Source organism: Pseudonaja textilis, chromosome 7 (genome assembly GCF_049901715.1).
Source record: "Pseudonaja textilis isolate UNSWEBS1 chromosome 7, rPseTex1.2, whole genome shotgun sequence".
Lineage (NCBI taxonomy): Eukaryota > Metazoa > Chordata > Lepidosauria > Squamata > Elapidae > Pseudonaja > Pseudonaja textilis.
This window is the reverse complement of record NC_141996.1, coordinates 27526610-27545653: the sequence shown is the minus strand read 5'-3', so window position 1 is coordinate 27545653 and position 19044 is coordinate 27526610. Positions and strand designations below refer to the sequence as shown.

The window sequence follows — 19044 nt, the reverse complement described above, 5'->3', positions numbered from 1 at the left end:
TTGTGATCTAAAGTTTTGGCTAAAATTGACCTTATGGAATGATTTCTGCCCTCCTTAATTCTTGAGGGCAATTCTATATTCTCCTAGAAATTAGTGATGGATGAAAGCTTCAAATGTCATGGCCTCTCGGTCCATTATTTAATTTCATCAGATTTTAAAAGATCCAATTTAGAACTAAAACAATATAACTTTGACCTTAAGAAAAAATGGAGAATTTTTCTCTCCTTATTATAAAGGTTGCTTGCTCAGAAGATACTTCATTCATGCTAAGTGTCTTACTTATAAATTGTCCATCCTGAACATAAAAGCCTTTTTTTCTAGCTGGACAAAATGCTTGATCTTCCATAGTGCTAGAAGGGAAATGAAAGAGAGACAATAACTCCTTACTTAAAAGATGTTTCTCCATTTCTATAGTGGCAACTGAATTAATTTCCCATGTCCTGCCTGTCAGGTATAAAAGATCACACATGAAGGTCCAATTAAACTGATTTATTGCTAATTATACTTATGCAAAGAATCATCTTAAGTAATGGTTAACATCTGCCTGGGATTAGATAAGGTCCAATGGAATTTAAGGGAGATTGGATTTAGTTGTTTATGACTACATAGGGATTCTAGGTTGATCCCTCTTCTAACTATGCCTTCAGATTCTGTAACTTCTCCTACTCTATCCAAGATTAAATCCTTGATTTATTAATGTCTCTCTCAATTAACCATTTATGAAGTTCTGATAAAGAAAACATTTCTACCTGAAAACTGTTAAACTGAAAAATCATGAAGAATTGCTACAGTTTCATGTAGCAGTTGATGTAATGGTTTTGGAATAGCTTTTAATTAATCACCCTCATTTGTTTGGAGCATTGGTCTCTGATCAGACATACATTTATTAATGATGTTTGTTTTAAAAGTATTTATATTACACACCACTGTATGGGGCATCAACTTTACAAGACACTTGAGAACTTTGATAGCTGAATTCTTATAGGAAATAATATAAACCATTTCTCTCAGAATACTAAGCAGATATGAACTTATCTCTCCATGGGATTTTATCCTTCTCTGAATATTATGATGAGTTCTTGGTAATTTAATGTGCATTTAAATTACCTAATGAGCTCAGGAGATCAAAAGGAGGACAGAAATAATCATTGAAGTTTGGAAAAAGCTTGTAACATGAGATAGATAGAAGGATTATCTATTATCTAAAACCACTCTCCTATTGTCAATGGATAGTTATTGCGGTATCCCTCTGGAAATGATACATTTGACATAAGATTGCTTTCATTTAATTATTCTGTTCTTAAAAAAATAAAGGAATACACCTACTAAGTGGTGCAGTTATTTCAGGACCTAGCATATGCTTTATTTTCACACCTACCTTTGTGAAACAAAATACTCAGGTATTAGAGAAGTACTAAATATGCAATTTAATTGATGTTATGAGAAAATTCATATTGATCAATATAGGCTATATGTTTGATATATTTGTTCATCTTGTCCTTCAATCTTTGAAAGATACAATATGACTAACATAGAATAATAGAATAACAGAATAATAGAGTTGGAAGGCACTTTGGAGGTTTCCTAGTTCAACCCTATTGGACCATATAAACTGGGAATGGATAAAACAAGAATGTCTTTGAAATTTCCATTTCATTTACTTCTATAACACTGAAAAATGTCATCTTATGCAACCCTGTAAGCGTGCTTTCTCTCTTGGTGCTATACTTTCTGTAACAGCTTCTTCTTGAGGTCTATGATATTGCAATCCTCTTGCAGCAAGTTCTGGGTTATGGAGTTTTGTGAACCCACTAAAATGCTAGGAGTGTTTTAATTGTTGTATTCTCTGTATGACTATTATCTACTGTACTTCTATTTCATTTATCTTCTAAAAGTAGCCTTTGTTAATGATCATTTGTTCAGCAGTTGTTTAAAATTATGATAGTGCTGAATGAGGAAACTCATGGCTGCTCCTCAAGTTTTGACCATTACAGCATCCCTGCAGTGATTGCAGTTTGGTTGCTTGGCAACCAGCTCACCATTACAACAGTCACAGAGTCATGTGGTCATGTGAGCACCATTTGTAACCTTTACTGCTGCTGGCTTTCAACAAGTAATGTTAATGGGTAGCTGGCAGGAGGCTGCAAATGACAATCACATAACATTGCTCTTAAAAACCACACAGGACTTGCTTAACCACCACAACTGGAACTGCTAGAACTGCCATTGTAAGTTTGTGTGGTCACATGAAATTGGGCTTTATGTTGCTTAGCAACAGTCCCAAATACCATCATTAACTGAGGTTAACCTGTAGTGTAGTTTTAACTTTTCTTAGATACTGCCTTGAGCCATTTGAGCATCAGGCATCCTTACAAATTCAGTTAAAGGTAAAGGTGTAGGTGAAGGTCAGAGGTGATATTCAGCAGGTTCTGACCAGTTCTGGAGAACTGGTAGTGGAAACTTTGAGTAGTTTGGAGAACTGGCAAATCCCACCTCTGGCCATGCCAACCCTATCCCTTCTCTGCCTCCCATTGAATCACAGCTGATTGGCTGGGTCTTCTTTGGTTGCCCTGCCCAGGAGAACGGAGCTGGAAAGCAGGTTAGTGGGGTGGGGAGGAAATGGGGATTTTGCAGTAACCTTCTCCTGCCATGCCCATCAAGGTCCACAGAACCGGTAGTAAAAAAATTTAAATTCCACCACTGGTGAAGGTCATCCTGCATGTTTTATTCCACTAGTTGTGACTGACTTTAGGGGCGGCCCCATCTCCGTTTCTTAAGCCTAAGAGCCAGATTTGTCTGGAGATGTTATGGTAGTCATGCAGCCAATATGACATTACACCACAGCACAGATTGTATGGAAAAGCATGGAATGTTGTTGCCTTCCTGAATGTTTACAAAAAATTAAAGCCTACATCTAGGCAGCTTGACATCCAAGTGCTGTGAGGCAGGTGAGCTCCTGTTATTTGTTCTAGTCCTGCCAATCTAGCAGTTTGAAAGCATGTAAATACAAATTCAGTAATAGGCAAAAAATAATTCCATCCATTGGTCCTTATGTTGAACTGAAAAAAGCCACAGATATTTGCAATGTAATCCCAATGATATCTGTTTCATAAAGATTTTCCATTAAATTTAAAGTTTTATTCTTACAAGTTTACAGATTCAATCCCTGCATTCTTATAATAAGGCTTAAGAAATTTAGCTCAAATCCTGGGTAGCTACTCCGAGTCACTGTTGATAGCACTAGGCTAGCCTTGAATAAAGACATAGCAATAGCACTTAGACTTATATACCGCTTTATAGTGCTTTACAGCCCTCTCAAAGCAGTTTACAGAGTCAGCATATTGCCCCCAACAATTCGGCTCCTCATTTTACCCACCTTGGAAGGATGGAAGGCTGAGTCAACCTTGAGCCTGGTGGGATTTGATCTGCCAAATTGCAGTAGGAATAGCTTGCAGTACTGCACTCTAACCACTGTGCCACCGAGGCTCCATATCCTTATCCATAGCCATGAGTTCCAAAGCACAATGCACATTTATTTTAAAAATTACTCTGGTGATAAAAAATAATCATTATTATAATTATCATCACCATCTCAATACTACTGAGCATTTCAGTTTGCATCTCTTTCAGAAATGCAATGTTATTTGCCAATCCAGTTCCGAAAACTGACAATGTGAATCTTGCTAGTCCAATTTAAACATCTAAGAGTGTTCAGAGGCTAGCTTTGAGTAAAATGAAATGAATAGTAAGAAGTACAGAGTCTACCAAGAGGCATTAAATTGTCGGACTCAAACAATAAAAAATGAACAACAGGAGACTGGTTAGTTGCTATCCATTTTATTACAATAAATGAAACTAGAGGAAGGTGTCCATTTGGGGTGATTTTAGGAAAAATCCTCTGGATTTTAAATGTTTTATAATTAAATGGGGATTATAACCTGTTTATGACATTTTCAACTGTGATACCTTGAGATAATTCCCTCTAGGTGGGTTTCAAATGATCTTTGTAGATCAGCTTAATATATTCTAAGTGATTAGGCTTTCTATGCCACTTTTCTAAGGCAAATATATTTGACCTTTACCAAACTGACCTTTTCTCAGTGACATCATATAAATCTTGGTTATATACCACTTTCTTAGTGTTCTTTACCTTAGGGAATAATATGCTCTTCAGAGACTCCTTGGTTGTTAGTTATCACAGCCTCCTTAGGTGATACTATACCAAGCTATAGCCATACCACATCTCTCTTCTCATTAATTTCATGAGGCATCAGATTAATTCTAAAAAACTTTTGACTAATAATCAATTCAGGCAACCTGCCATGCAGTCCTTTACTGAATTACTGCACAGTTTCTGCAGTCACTGGCAGGTTCTTTATCTTCCAACATAATGTAGGAAATATTATTTTTCTGATCATCATCTTCCATGGAATTTTTTGATCACAATGCTGAAATTTGACTTAAGCCAGCATTTTACAAAAACTCAGCACCAAATTTTTTTTTTTGAAAATTTTATTTGGGTTTTCACAAAAACAAAATACAAATAAAACATCTTTTTTGAAAATAGCATGGTCCCAGGTTATCACTTCTTCATACAGACACAAAACTCAATTTCATGCTCATTTTTATATTCTATTCCATATCTTATTACCACTTTATATTTTCTACATAGTTTTTCCCCTCTTTTAATTTTCTCAACTTTGTTTTAATTATCTCATCTCAATTGAAATCATTATATTTATACTTTTTTCTGTCCTGTTTCAATTTTACATTATCTTTTCTTATTGAGCAAATTTTCCCCTGTAGTTACCAATTAGAGTATGACACCTTTATATAATTTTATCCATTCAAACTCTTAAATATCATACTTCCTTGGGAACACTTATAAACTTTCCATAGTTAATTCTTTTTTTCCCATATTTCTCACTTATATTTTTATAAATCATTACTAATAATTAAAAATGGTCCCTTTTAATTCTCTCAATCATTTTAATTCTTTATTTATTAACAAACATCCCACTACATTACAGTAAATATTTTATCCATCATCATATTTTCTAAAATTATTTCTATTTGTAATATAACAAAGCTATCTTATGTACCTTTGCAGAATCCCTTTTGCAATTAAATTTTCACCCATTATCTCTAAACAAGCTTATGGTTACAATCCTTATATCTTTTCTCTGTTTCTCCATTTCTTGTTTCTGTTTTTTACAACCTCTTTTCCTTGCCTTCTTCCCCCTCTTCTTCTCCCTCCCCTTTTTACCCCCTCGTCTCTCTACTTCTAACTCTTTCATCTGTAATCCCCTCTTCTGTTGCTTTCTAATATTATACCTATCTTTCAAATTGTTCTTCTTTTTGGTTGTTTTTTCTAGTCTTGAACCTTTCACTCTCTTTCTCCCCTTTTCTTTTTTCCTCTCACTTAAAATTATTTGATCATTAAAGACGGCTTCTTCTTTGTCCCAATCTTCTTGTTCTGCAAGCGTTTCTTGTTGCTTCTCATAGTTCCAGATCTCCATTTCTAAGAATTGAAACATGAAGCCAAAAGAACTTCTCCCTTCTTGTGCATCTTCTTTCCATTTTTTAAGTTCCATTTTCAGTTCTTCTAAGAGTGATACCATTTTAAAAACTTTTAAACACCCAGTTAATTTTAGTCATCTAGATGTAAAAACCAAAAATCACCAAATAATCCAAATAATCCAAGGCTGTTTCTACTTGCTTCTTTTTTCCACTTTCTCTTCCTGGGGTTCTATTATTTTGTTACCAAGTTTCAATTAAAATGTATCTTTGAGGAATCTTGTTAAAATTTCACTGTAAATTCCTTTTAATTACAGTTCCATTCCTTAATTCCATGCAGTCTCCTCCATTTTTCCAGATCCTGCCCCTTTATTCTTTTGTTTTCTCCTTTCCTGCTTTTAAAAACTTTTAAATGTCCAGAAGCCTATTAATGTCAAAGTGGATTTTTTTTCAATTTCTTGCTTAAGTCTCTTAGCAATCAGTATAAAGAAAGGAAGAAAAAAAAAACGAATCCTTTCCCTTCTCTCTCTCCTTCGCAGCTTCAAAATCTTCTTTGGAAACAATGTTGTTAAGTTTAAATTCCAGGGTACTTTATTTGTTGCTTTTGCTGTTTGACCCGGTCAGCCAAAATTTTCTCTTCTTATCTTCCTCCTGCACATTTTTTTCTGGTTGAGTTCTTCTTTGTGGTGGCCATTTCTGACCACCGCTACAACCACCTTCAGGAAAGGGAGTAATGGCCAGCTGGGGAGGAGAGATGCGGCTCTCCTCAACCCTGCAGGCAGTCTCCCCCCTCTTCACCACCTCTACGGGGTGGCTTAGCCCCAAAACCAGCAGGCTCGGGGCGCTCCAGCGGCGAGCACGAATCGAAGCCTTGGAGAGATGAGGCTTCAGTCTGTCACTGAAGAAGCTCAAACTGGAAGTCCAGCACCAATTATTTTGATCCTGCTATGTTTGATGTTAGTGTATAACTTAGTATCTCTTGGAATCTAGGGGAAAAAAATAAAGACTCAACTGCATAGATACAGGAACAAAAACTTCAGATTTTGAATTAATTTTCATATCTTATGGCTGTTTTTTATCTGTACCTTCTAAAATGGATAGCAGTAAAAGCATGCAGGAAAAGTAACGTTAGTAACTCAAGTCTAAAAGTCTCTATACCTAATGACATATTTAACTTTAGAGAATGATTTGCTGATTTTGTATGTCTCAGTTGCATGTGTTATATATTGAGCTTTCCACAGATTTACTATCCATTCTGTTAACAAAGGCATATGGTATCTAAAGAAAAACTTCTGGCTTTTCCCAAAAATCATATGTTGGGAAATATTACTTCTGAATGTGAATTATAATGTTTAGTCAAAGAATTTAAGAATTGTTCCATTAAAATTTCCATTAAGATCTTTGGAAATAAAAATATATGTTATTATACAAAGTACAGATCATGTACTTTGGGGCACATTTGGGAATTACTTCTGCAACATTTGACAATCTACTGTAGCTTAATATTTTGTATTGATAAATGCAAATTAAAAAATCGCTGTCAAACACAGTCTATAGTTATAACTTGTTAATGTGTAGTGGCCAGTTCATATTATTTATAACAAATTCTTTTGTATTGCCCTGCATATTTTGACTTGCTGCTCTACATATAGGCCTGGCATTCTTCTCTTTTCAATAATGAATCACCCTATAGAGGGTCCACTGTACAGGTCTTTTTATAATGTTTGGCAGAACATTTTAATATATTTTTCAAAGCATTATATTCTTTCTATTACTAATTATGGCATAGTTCAGAAATTAATGACATGAAGAAACTGCTCCAGCAGGATCTGTGAAATGAATATAGATACAATTAAATGAAGATACAAAGCCAAGAATCACACAACATTGATCAAACACAGGCAACATCCCAGTAGCTGAAAAAGTCAGATGATGAGGTAAGGCTATCTAGCCTCTGCACTGGTGAGTACAGAAGAGAACTGAGCCGAACCTTCTGTGAGGCTCCTTGCCAAGTAAGGGAATAAATATCTTGATTAGAGACAGCTGGCTGCAGAGTTGCTTAACAGGCAGCTCTGACCCATGATCTTGATCGGAAGCAACTGTCAGATCCCTGGTGCTTATATAGATTCTGTTTCTGAAATTCTGACCTGGATCTTGGAACTCTGAAATGGATTTGGATTATTCTACTCTATGCCTCTGCTAAAGAAAAACCCATTCAGGCAAACTTCCTTCAGAGAGCAACTCTGTTTGACTTGCATTCTTTGTCTGGTCTTATTTTTTTGGCCTTGAATAAACTGCAACTGTGTGAGTATTTGGTTGGAACCAGAAGCAGGAGAGGGTAGAGTGACTGGCCAAGACCTCGATACAAATGTTCTTTGACACTGCAGATTGTGTTGCTGGAAACATGTAAATCTGTGTGAATTGTACTTGCAATTATATATGCTCACATAGGTATAGCCTGAATATCGTCTGTTGATTTTTGAAACTATGACTCTCTTGGGGAGTCTGATCTTTCAAGATTATTCATAGTTTTATCATCAAAAGAATCTCCTAAATTTATATTAAAGAAAGGATTTTTGCCAGAGAAGCAATCGAGGGATACTAAGAGCTCTGTAGCAGGTAGAAGCATCCATTTTATGTTCATTTCAATTCTTTCCTTTTGTGCATAAAATTGTACACTGTTTCTTTTTGTCAGACTTCCACTGGCCTTGACCTCTCTCATATACAAACACAATGCCTATTAAAAAGACTAAATGTAAGGTTTTTTCCTCTCTCAAGCAAAATATTCTCAAAATATTCTACTCTATCTTTCATTCAAAAATACATAACTGAAAGATAATGTTGTTTTCCTTCAACATTCGCTAATTTGGACTTTATTTTAGTAATGAGAAGCAGGAAGTGTAAAAGCAAACCAACCATAACAATTTCCTTTCACAAAGATGTTTTCACAAAATATTCTGCATATAATTGCAAACACATCATCCCTGTGTGGATTTTTTTTAACTCACTTTCTTTCCCACACTTGTGGATAAAAATCTACATCTGCCTAACTATATTGTAAACTTTCTTGTTGTTGTTTTCCTGTATTTGAACTAATATAAAATTAAAAATTATTCAAGTGTATATTTATACATGGAGGATGTTTGCACATTATTTTATGTTGGTTTTCTTCAAATCCATTTTGTATGTGTTGAACAAAGACCAGAAATTGCTATACAGTCATACTGGATAGTTTGTATTTAAAAATAGATGTAAACATTATCAATCAGGTAAAAATATCACCAATTGAAAGATGCTGTTTGAAGTTTCCTGTGTAATTTTATTGTATTTTGGAAAGGGAACTTATACTTGAGAAATTAAGGCTGTAACAGCATTGGTACTTTCATTTGAATACCCTTTCTTCAGATTTTAAATTGCTTTTTAAAAATAATACCAAAACATAATGCCTTAAATTTGGCTAGACACAAGATGGGTCTTACTCATTTACGTTAGTCATTTGTTCAAGGTAAAATTTCCTGCAGAAGTTCCCTAAAAATTTTATTCTTCCTAGTAGCTTGGCAATTTTGGATTTCACATGTTGTTATAATGGTGGTAGACAACTGTCTAGGCAATTTGGCGAAAAGAATTGCAGAAGAATGTCTTATTGGATAGAGGTCCACCACCACACAGTGTGTAAAGAATTTGAGAGTTCTAATTTGAGCTGGAAAAGGATTCACTTATTTTAGGAGAAAGTAATCCACTCTTGAAAGATAGCTACAAATGCGGTACAGAAATCATATAATTTTATAGAAAAGGTGATCTTTTGTGGAAGCATGATGTTCGAGTATTTACATGTCATGTTTATTCTGGTGAATGTGCAGTTCTTGTGATGACCTGGGGTGTGGCACAAAGGCAACACAGTCACATAAGTAAGAAGAGTCCCTTTAATACCTCCAATTTTGCCCCCAATCTCCAGGTTACCTTTGGCTGGAGAAAAAAACTCTTCCAAGAACAGTCTTTAAGTGGAGGAAATTCAGTCCGAAAACTAAGTACATACAAAGTGTAAATAAAAATCCACACAAACCATGCTGCAGTAATTAACTTGACAGGGCAGGAGAAGGAATCCCAGACTTGAAAGGCCAGCAAAAGACACACAGTTGGGAAGACACCAGGAACCCAGATAAGCCTCAACAATAACAGATAACTCACAATTTGCTTCCAACAAGTTGCTGTGCGTAGGTTTCCTTTTTAAACACTGTGTTCCCAGTTGCAGCTAATTAAGGGAATCAGGGCCCTTTCCTTCCCCCAAAACCATGAAATTCACATTGCTCCCTTCTCTGTTCCTACCTGGGTGCCCTAGGATGAAAAGGGGGTGGGCCTGGGTCTTCCTCCAATTTCCCTCTTCCTTGCTCTAGCTTTCCCTTGCTCTGCCCAGCCGGACTGTGCCTTTCCCCAGACAACGGAGCCACACTCCCACTCTTTATCAGCTGCTCAGCCTTCCCCTCAGAATCAGATTCCAACAGGAGCCTGACAGTTCTTCTGAAAACCAAGTTTAATTTAATTAACTCTATTTGTGTTTATAGAGCTTCTTTGATATATGGATTAAGTTTGGGTAGCTTATTTGGGGGTCAAGGAAGTTTTAGTAAGACTTTTCCCTGTTTCTGTTTTGACTTGGCTATCAATTATCTAGTTGGAGGCACGGTATCAGTGATCTTCTGCAACAGTGTTTATTTACAACATTTTTTTCTACTCTCAGTCAATTGTGGAATCTGTTAATAGTTAAGGTACATTGGAAACAGTGTAAGGAATAAAATATATTTTGATATGAAACTTTCCACAACAGTGTGTGTGTGTGTGTGTATAATACACACACACACACACACACACAATGTCTTTTTATACTTTAAGAAGAAAAATAATGGGATATAAAATATAAAGTTTCAATTGAGCTGAATTCATCTCTCGATGACTACAACACATACATGTAGATTTCTTGGCAGCAATAAAAAATGTAGTGGTATCCATAAGATGTAGTTAAAAAAAAATCAATATGGTAGCCACAAAGGAGCTATTGAAGGTCTAACAATGACATGTTTGATAATAACATACTCCGTAACATATCATCAGAAAAATTGTTAGCAGGCAATGTTTGTTCTGTTTTTTACTTGTCTGTTAGCATGCATTATTTTTACTGTTCAGTACCTGCAATCAGAGCTATTTTCTTTCTTTACATTAAATCAAAGTAAATGTGTGTGGAAAAACTCCAAGACGCATTTGAAGCCATAAAAATAGAAGAAAAGTAATCTTAACAAAGGATCATAGTGGTAAGGACAGTTTTGAAATCCTAAATTAAATACAAATCCTATTACAATGAACATAAATTTTGTAGGTAAACTTAAGAAATATTTTATTTTAAACTTCTCCTATACATATACACTTTTATTTCTGACATTAAAAATGTTTTCTAAGCTTCTTCCTATAACCCAAGGAATTTGGGGCTTTTTAAAAACAAGCAGATTATAACAGCATCAGCTGTCTTGGGAATAAATGTTTTAAGTTTGCATATAAACCCCAAGAGAAAAAAGAAAAGCTTGGATGCTTGTCTCAGAGCTTACTTGTATACTTTTTCTGGCTCATTTCCTTACTTCTTAGGCCAGTTTGCCTCATCATGCTGATTCCTCGGAGGCCAATGAAGTCAGTCTTAGTCAGCACTTAAAGGTAGGCTAGGTGAGTAAACAGGCATCTTGGAGTGTCAATATGGTTCAGATCTTGTAATAAAATCTGGAAAACCCGGAAAAGCCACTTTCTACTTCAACTTAAATGTAATGCAATTTAGGCAAAACTGAGGGATTTTTCCTCTCATACTTTCAAAAGTTTTTAAACCGGGACATCTCTAATTCTTTTCCTGAAACCGACCTCTTTGCTTATATGTATACAGTACAGTATACAGACTAGTAGGGCAGTAGGATTAGGATATTTGGCCTGCATAAATAGAGATAAGCACAAGATGGCAACAAGGAGAGGAAGCTTTGAGCAAGCACCCAAGCAGACATGATTGAACAGCAAAGAGGCATCAGAAATGGTAGCTATTTAAAATAAAATAATGCTTGGAATTTGCTAATAAGAACTTATAACAGAATAACAGAGTTGGAAGGGACTTCGGAGGTCTTCAAGTCCAATCCCTTGCTCAGGCAGGAAATCCTATACCTAAGGTGTCAAAACTCAAGGCCCGTGGGCTGGATCTGGCCCACAGGGTGCTTAAATCTGGCCCATGGGGCCAGCCTGGAAATAACAAAGGACCGACCCACAGTTCCTCTGGTAGACAAAATGGGGTATGGGGGGCCCGTGTACAGACCCTCCATGCTCCGTTCTTGCCCCGGACAGCCTCCTGCAGCAACCTGCTGGCCAAAATGGGGCAGGATGTGTGCGCAGCCCCCTGTGCCCCATTTTGGCTGGTAAAGTGCTGCAAGAGGCTGTCCAGGCCGAGAACGGCCTGCGGGGTGTCTGTGTGCATGTTCCCCACACCCAATTTTGGCTGACAAACTGCTGCAGGAGGTTCTGTCCTGTCAACCACCACCCCCGCCGGCCCATGGAAAAGTACAATGATCCGGCCCGTGAAGAAATCCAGTTTGACACCCCTTCCCTATACCATTTCAAGCAAGTTTTAAAGAAGATATTGTTCTTTATTGGACAATTGTTTAATTGTTCTAAGTGTTAGGAAATTTCTCCTTAGGTTGCTTCTTTCCTTGATCAGGAATTTTAACATTTTGAAGTTTTTTTCTGCGATAATCTGGAACACCACAGCATGGTTAGGTTTTCTTTTAAACCAATTTCTTAAATACAAAGCCTATTTCATAAAAGGCTAAAGAATTTATTCGTAGTTCCAAAATAGAAATTCAAACTGACCAATGAATACGTTGGGTGATTTGGTGTCTTCAAGGTGATTTCCTGTCATGTTACATACAGGGCTAAATTAAAGGACAAGTCTGACTGTAACTGCTTAAAGATATAGTTCAGCAAGAGGACAGAAAACCTCTCATCAAAAGTCTGGGACATTTCCCCAACTGCCCGCATTATTTGACACATTACTCTCCACTGCCATCCTGCTCAAATACCTGTTAGTAATCCAATTTGCTTGTTTTGCTCACTCATCCTCCTCTTGTTTGGACTCAGCTATGGTCATCAGGCAACAAGAAAGCTTTTGGTCTTGCTGTCTAAATACTAACAAGAAAACGCTTAAAAATGATGTAACCAAGACACATACATATTATCCTGTTACAACAGTTAAGCCATCTTAAGTCTGTCTATTCTATAAATGAAAAAAAAAGGTGGATGAATGATTACTTGTATCTTTCTTTCCCGCCTAACACCCTGCAGATAAAATTGAGGCTGGGCTGGGTAAGAAATTTGAAAGTTACAGCCCTAACATATCCAGAGATAGCCAAATTAAGGTTGCTTTAAATATTTTGGTATTGTATTAGAAATTTTTTTTGGATTGCATACAATTCTTAGAGACTGAACAAATTCCTATAGGAACCTTTTTTGTGGCAAGATTTTTCAGAAGTGGTTTGCCATTGTTTCCTTCCTAGGGCTGAGAGTGAGTGACTGGCCAAGGTTACCCAGCTGGCTTTGTGCCTGAAACAGGCCTAGAATTCAATCTCCTAACCAGTATACAAAACTGGTCCCATTAGAAACGTATTAACTGTACGACCAATTCAGAGGTGGTATTCAGCAGGTTCTGACCAGTTCTAGAGAACCGGTAGCAGAAATTTTGAGTAGTTCAGAGAACCGGCAAATACCACCTCTGACTGGCTTCACCCACATCTATTCTCTGCCTCCCGAGTCCCATCGGCTGGGCCTTTTTTTATTGCCCTGCACAGAAGAACAGAGCTGGAAAGCAGGTTAGGGGATTTTACAGTATCCTTCCCCTGCCACGCCCACCAAGCCATGCCGACCAAGTCACACCACGCCCACAGAACCGGTAGTAAAAATTTTTGAATCCCACCACTGAAACAATTATAGCTAACAGGAAATGAAAAGCAGTTCTTGAAAGTATATGAGAAAGGCTTTAAAATAGTTAAATGAGATCTTGAATACAGGTAACTTATTACCATAACTGAGCCCCAAATTTCTGTTTTTAAGTGAGACATTTGTTAAGTGAGCTTTTCTCCACTTTATGACCTTCCTTGCCACAGTTGTTAAGTAAATCATTGTAGTTGATAAGTTAATAATCTGGTTGTTAAGTGAATTTGGCTTCCCTGTTGATTTTGCTTGTGAGAAGGTTGCAAATGGGATAACAGGACCTTGGGACACAACAATGGTCATAAATATGAGCCAGTTGCCAAACATCTGAATTTTGATCACATGACCATGGCGATGCGGCAAAGGTCATAACTGTGAAAAATAGTCACCTTTTTCAATACTGTTATAACTTTGCATGGTCACTAAGTGAACTGTTGTAAGTTGAAGACTATCTGTGGTAGTTCCAAGAGGCTTTGTGTGTGTACGTGTTTCTGTGTTTCAGTATTTAAAATTGTGTGTGAGGGAGAGAAGCTACAAATTTTGTCATATAAAACTGTACTTATGCAATGATTCACAGTTGAAACTGAACACATATGAATCGCTAAACCTAAAATCTCAGATTAAATTTCAGTTTATGTTCAGTTAAAATAAAAGCCTCTTCATGAAAAGAATGGACTTTTTCTATTTCATAAAGAAATCAAAATCAGAGAGCAACTTTATCTGATAACATCTACAAAAAAAAAAAAACCCTAGGTGTGCAAGGAAAAAACATCTCCATGTCATTTTGACTGCTAAAATATATATTTTATTTATTTGATTTGTCAATCATTTACAAGATAATAGGTATAAAAATAAACATGAGTATGAATACAGGAAATAGGTACAAATAATGGGGACAATAGGACAGGGATGGTAGGCACAGTTGTGCACTTATGCCCTTCTGTTATATTCTATTATATTCTAGAATGGACTGTTGGTTTGAGTTCTTGGCAACTTGGTTGAGCTCCCAACTTGACCATTTGTTGCAAACGTTTCATCACCATTCAAGGAGACATTGTCAGTGTGCTCTGAATTGTGCTTGTCTGTCCAAGCACTGGCCTTTAAATTCCTTTTTATGTGATGCAAATTGGTGAATGTTGTTTGTTCAGATACTTCTGAGTCATGGTCTGATTTTGGACTGTTTGATTGGCTGGCTGTTGTTGCTGAGACTTAGTCCTTAGTTTTAAGTACTTTCTACGTGATGCAAATTGCAGTTAATATTGTTTGTTTGGATATTTCTGAGTCATGGTCTTGTGAGCTGATTATAATCTTTGTTGTTATGAGGTGGGAAGCTTGTTTGTTCATTTTAAATGTTATTTATGATGAGGTTGATGAGACCACATTTCTTTCGTTCAAACCATGACTCAGAAATATCCAAACAAACAAATATTTTAGAATATTGAAATTGGTGAAACAACATTCACCAATTTGCATCACATAAAAAGGTATTTAAAGGCCTGTGCTTGGACAAATAAGCACAATTCAAAGCATACTGAGGATGTCTTTTAGAATGGTGACGAAATATTTGCAACAAATTGTCAAGCTTGGAGCTCAAACCAATAGCTCAGCTACCAACCCAAGCTACTAATATTCAAGTACATTTCAATATTCCAAAATATTTGCAAAATAATGCAAATGCAGTTCTTTGTTCATTTACCATTCAATTCCACAGAAATAAAAGTGTTAACATTTGTATTTTAACTTAATTCAAAAAATAGTACAAGAGGAGTTACAGTTAGATTTTCCTCTGATTCATGGGAAATCCTTAGTACAGAAGAAACTAATATATGATTCAATGAAAGCTTCAAATGCTTTCACCAAACCCAAAGGTTTGGATCTAATAAAAGGCACAGAGATTTCAGTTTGGGTCACAAGATCCATAATTACTTTTTGTAAGAAAAGGCTGGAAAGTGGAGGAGTAGTTTTCTTTTGCAAACACTAAAAAGAAGAGGAAATAATTTGGTTTGGTACTGGCTGCATTCAATTGAAACATATAATGGAGTTTAAGAATTGCTTGGAGGACAAGGTTATATTGCTTGTTTAGCAAGAATTTGAAAGGCAATTAAAGCAGAACAATTACCTGGCCTCCTTATTCTGCAATGATTTGGGAAACAAAATATTCACTCTTACTAAGTTAAATTCACCTTCCCTTTAAAAGGTAATAATAAGGTAGAAGGCTGAGGATGTGGAAATAATGTATAGGTTTTTGACAATTAGATTTTTGTTTGCAGATTTGAACTAAATTATTTCACTTCAAATGCAGTGAACTAATTCAAACCAAAGTTCATTTCAATCCAGACTTTTGTTTATAGGTCAGTTAATTTCATAAAATAAATTCATACAAGAAAAAAAAAATCAGAAAGCACAAAATAATTACAATATTTTACTATTATTTGTGAATTGCCTAATAACTGTCATTTTCTCCATAAACTACAAAATTATTAATATAAAAAATAAATACAATTCCAAAAATTATATACAGATGAAAATTAGGAACCCATTTTAAACAGGGCAGAATGCTCCAAATGATAAGTAAGAGCCAGTTTCGTTAAATGGTTAAGGCAGCAGGCTAGAAAACTGCTAAAGCAGGCTAAAGTAGAACTAGAACAATAGAGATTTAGTTCCACTTTAGAGAAAAATAACCAGCTGGAGACTTTGGGTGGTTACTGTATCTCAGCCCAGCTACTCCAAGGATTTCTTGTGGAGAAAATGGGAGAAGAAAGGAGCATTACATATGTTTGCCACCTTGAGTTATTTATAAGAATAATAAAGGCAAGGCTAACTGTTTATGGAGATTCTCAGTCATCCAGGTCATGGCTGTCCCAAAAGTGCTTTTTCAAGAGGCAACTGGGCTTTCTGGTTTTTCTTTGAAGATGTTTTACTTCTCATCCAGGAGTCTTCTCAAAGCTGAAGAAAGTTCTTGAATGAGAAGCAAAACTTCTTCAAAGAAAAAACAGAAAGTCCAGTTGCCTCTTGAAAAAGCACCTTTGGAACAATAAAGGCAAGTGTTTTTTAAAAAATTCCATTAGGGGTGAATTTGGGCATTTTTACCCAGGGAAATTCATGTCAGGAGGAATTAAGGCTGATGATTCAGGCAGAACATCCCTACATATGTGATTCACAAAGAAATGAAACTTCTTGTTTTTAAAACATAAAGTGATACTGCTCCATTGTTTATTTCATAGTACTTCGGGGCTTCATTTGGCACTTCTATTAGTTGGAAGAAATGTCAGCACATATGGTACATATACACAGTGGCATCTTCTGGTGTTTCCAATTAGTTACTAGAAACACTGCTAATAATGTTGCTTCTGTGGGGCAAAGTGTCTTATGCAGAATAGCATTAATGCCAAATACAAATGAAATTTGGCTAACATTTCTGTTTTGCTAAAAGAAAGCCAAACATTTGTTGGGTCTGGAGGTAGGTTACTTTGCATTTGTTATCTTTTTTAAACAAAAATCAGGATCTTTTTTCTTCTATTTATTTAGAATATCAGGCTTACTCCCAGTGGTAAAAAGTTCATTATGAAGAAAGCTCAGTATGTCTTGAAAGTCTATACAGTACTAATATCACTAGCATGCCCCCAAAGGTTATGTACCAGCCTAGCCTTCTGTAAGTAGCAAATTATTTTTTATTGTAAAGTGAAATAAAAACAGCTCTATTACTTTGTACACATGACAAAACAGGTGAGTAAAATCCTCTTCAGATTCTTGAATGGACCTTTCTTTTTTAATAAATAAATAAAACTATTAAAACCATGATAAATTGGAAAACTCCCTTGCAAGAGCAAGCAGTAAAGTAGGAGTGCATTTAGTGTTTGCATATCTCTAGAGTGTACAGACCTTAACACTGCCTACACAACAGAAATAAAATAACCATACTATAAGAATATATAGGAGATATATATATATATATATATATATATATATATATATATATATATATATATATATATATATATATATATATGTAGATCTTTGGTTGTTCGGGTTTTCTCCCGCGTAAGATTCGAAGTATCTAGGCAACGTTTCGATGAAGTCTCATTCATCATCTTCAGGCTTCTGTCTCCAGCTCTGTGCTTCTCAGAGTAATGGAGATTGCAGCTGCTTCCTCCTTTTAACTGCCAGTGGGGTGGAACTTGATTGGGTGGGGGCTTGGCTGTGTTCTGATTGGGTGGGGGTGTGTTCTCATTGGTAGGGGTTTGGCTGTGTTCTGATTGGTTGGGGGTTAGCCGTGTTCTGATTGGTTGGAGGCGTGTTCTGTTCAGGAGGGGGCTTGGTTGTGCTCAGGTTAGTTTTAGTTGCTGGGGGATTTGAGCTGGAGAGTTGTGATCTTGCTGTTTGGCTTCTAGTTCGTGGTCCTGCTGCATCTTCATAGTGGGTGTCAGTTTGCTTCATGTATGGCTCAGAGGGGTTTGAAGTGGGTAGTGATGCAGCTGCAGTGCAGCTTCTGGTCCATGGTCGTTTCTCATTTTCTGAATGGGTGGGAGTCTGTTTTCTACATGGAAGTGTGGTGGTGGCATCTTGTGTGGCTCTCATGGGTGTGGGTCCAGTGTCCTTCTTCATGTTAGGTACTCGTCTGTTCATGAGGGCGGGTTTCCAAATGGCTGGAAGGCGGGAGGTGTCATCTCGTTTGTTCATGCTGTGTGGGCGTTTTTCTATCTCTATGGCTTCTCTGATTATTCTGCTGTTGAAGTGTTCGGTTTTGGCGATAGTTCTGGTATTTTTAAAATCAATTTCATGTCCTGTGGCTTTGAGGTGTTGGACCAGGGAAGAGGTCGTTTCTTCTTTTTTGATTGAGTTCTTATGTTCTTCAATGCGTGCACTTATTCTTCTGTTAGTTTGTCCAATGTATGTGTTAGGGCAGGCAGTGCAGGGGATTTCGTATACTCCTTGGTTTTCTAATTCGATTTTGTCTTTGGGGTTTCTTAGGATGGTGGATATTTTTTTTGTTTGTGCAGAATGCTGTTTTGATGTTGTGTTTTTGGAGGATCTTGCTAATTTTGTCTGTAGTGCCTTTTATATATGGGAGGAGGGCTTTTCCGTTTTCTTGTTCTCTGTCTTGGATTTTGGTACAAAAAACAAAAAAATATCCACCATCCTAAGAAACCCCAAAGACAAAATCGAATTAGAAAACCAAGGAGTATACGAAATCCCCTGCACTGCCTGCCCTAACACATACATTGGACAAACTAACAGAAGAATAAGTGCACGCATTGAAGAACATAAGAACTCAATCAAAAAAGAAGAAACGACCTCTTCCCTGGTCCAACACCTCAAAGCCACAGGACATGAAATTGATTTTAAAAATACCAGAACTATCGCCAAAACCGAACACTTCAACAGCAGAATAATCAGAGAAGCCATAGAGATAGAAAAACGCCCACACAGCATGAACAAACGAGATGACACCTCCCGCCTTCCAGCCATTTGGAAACCCGCCCTCATGAACAGACGAGTACCTAACATGAAGAAGGACACTGGACC

At 36.5% G+C, this 19044-nt stretch overlaps 1 protein-coding gene across 2 annotated transcripts in view; it reads right to left on the bottom strand.

Moving 5' to 3' along the window:
- LSAMP (limbic system associated membrane protein) overlaps positions 1–19044 on the bottom strand; it is a 507719-nt gene that overhangs the window by 51926 nt on the left and 436749 nt on the right. The window lies entirely within an intron of this gene.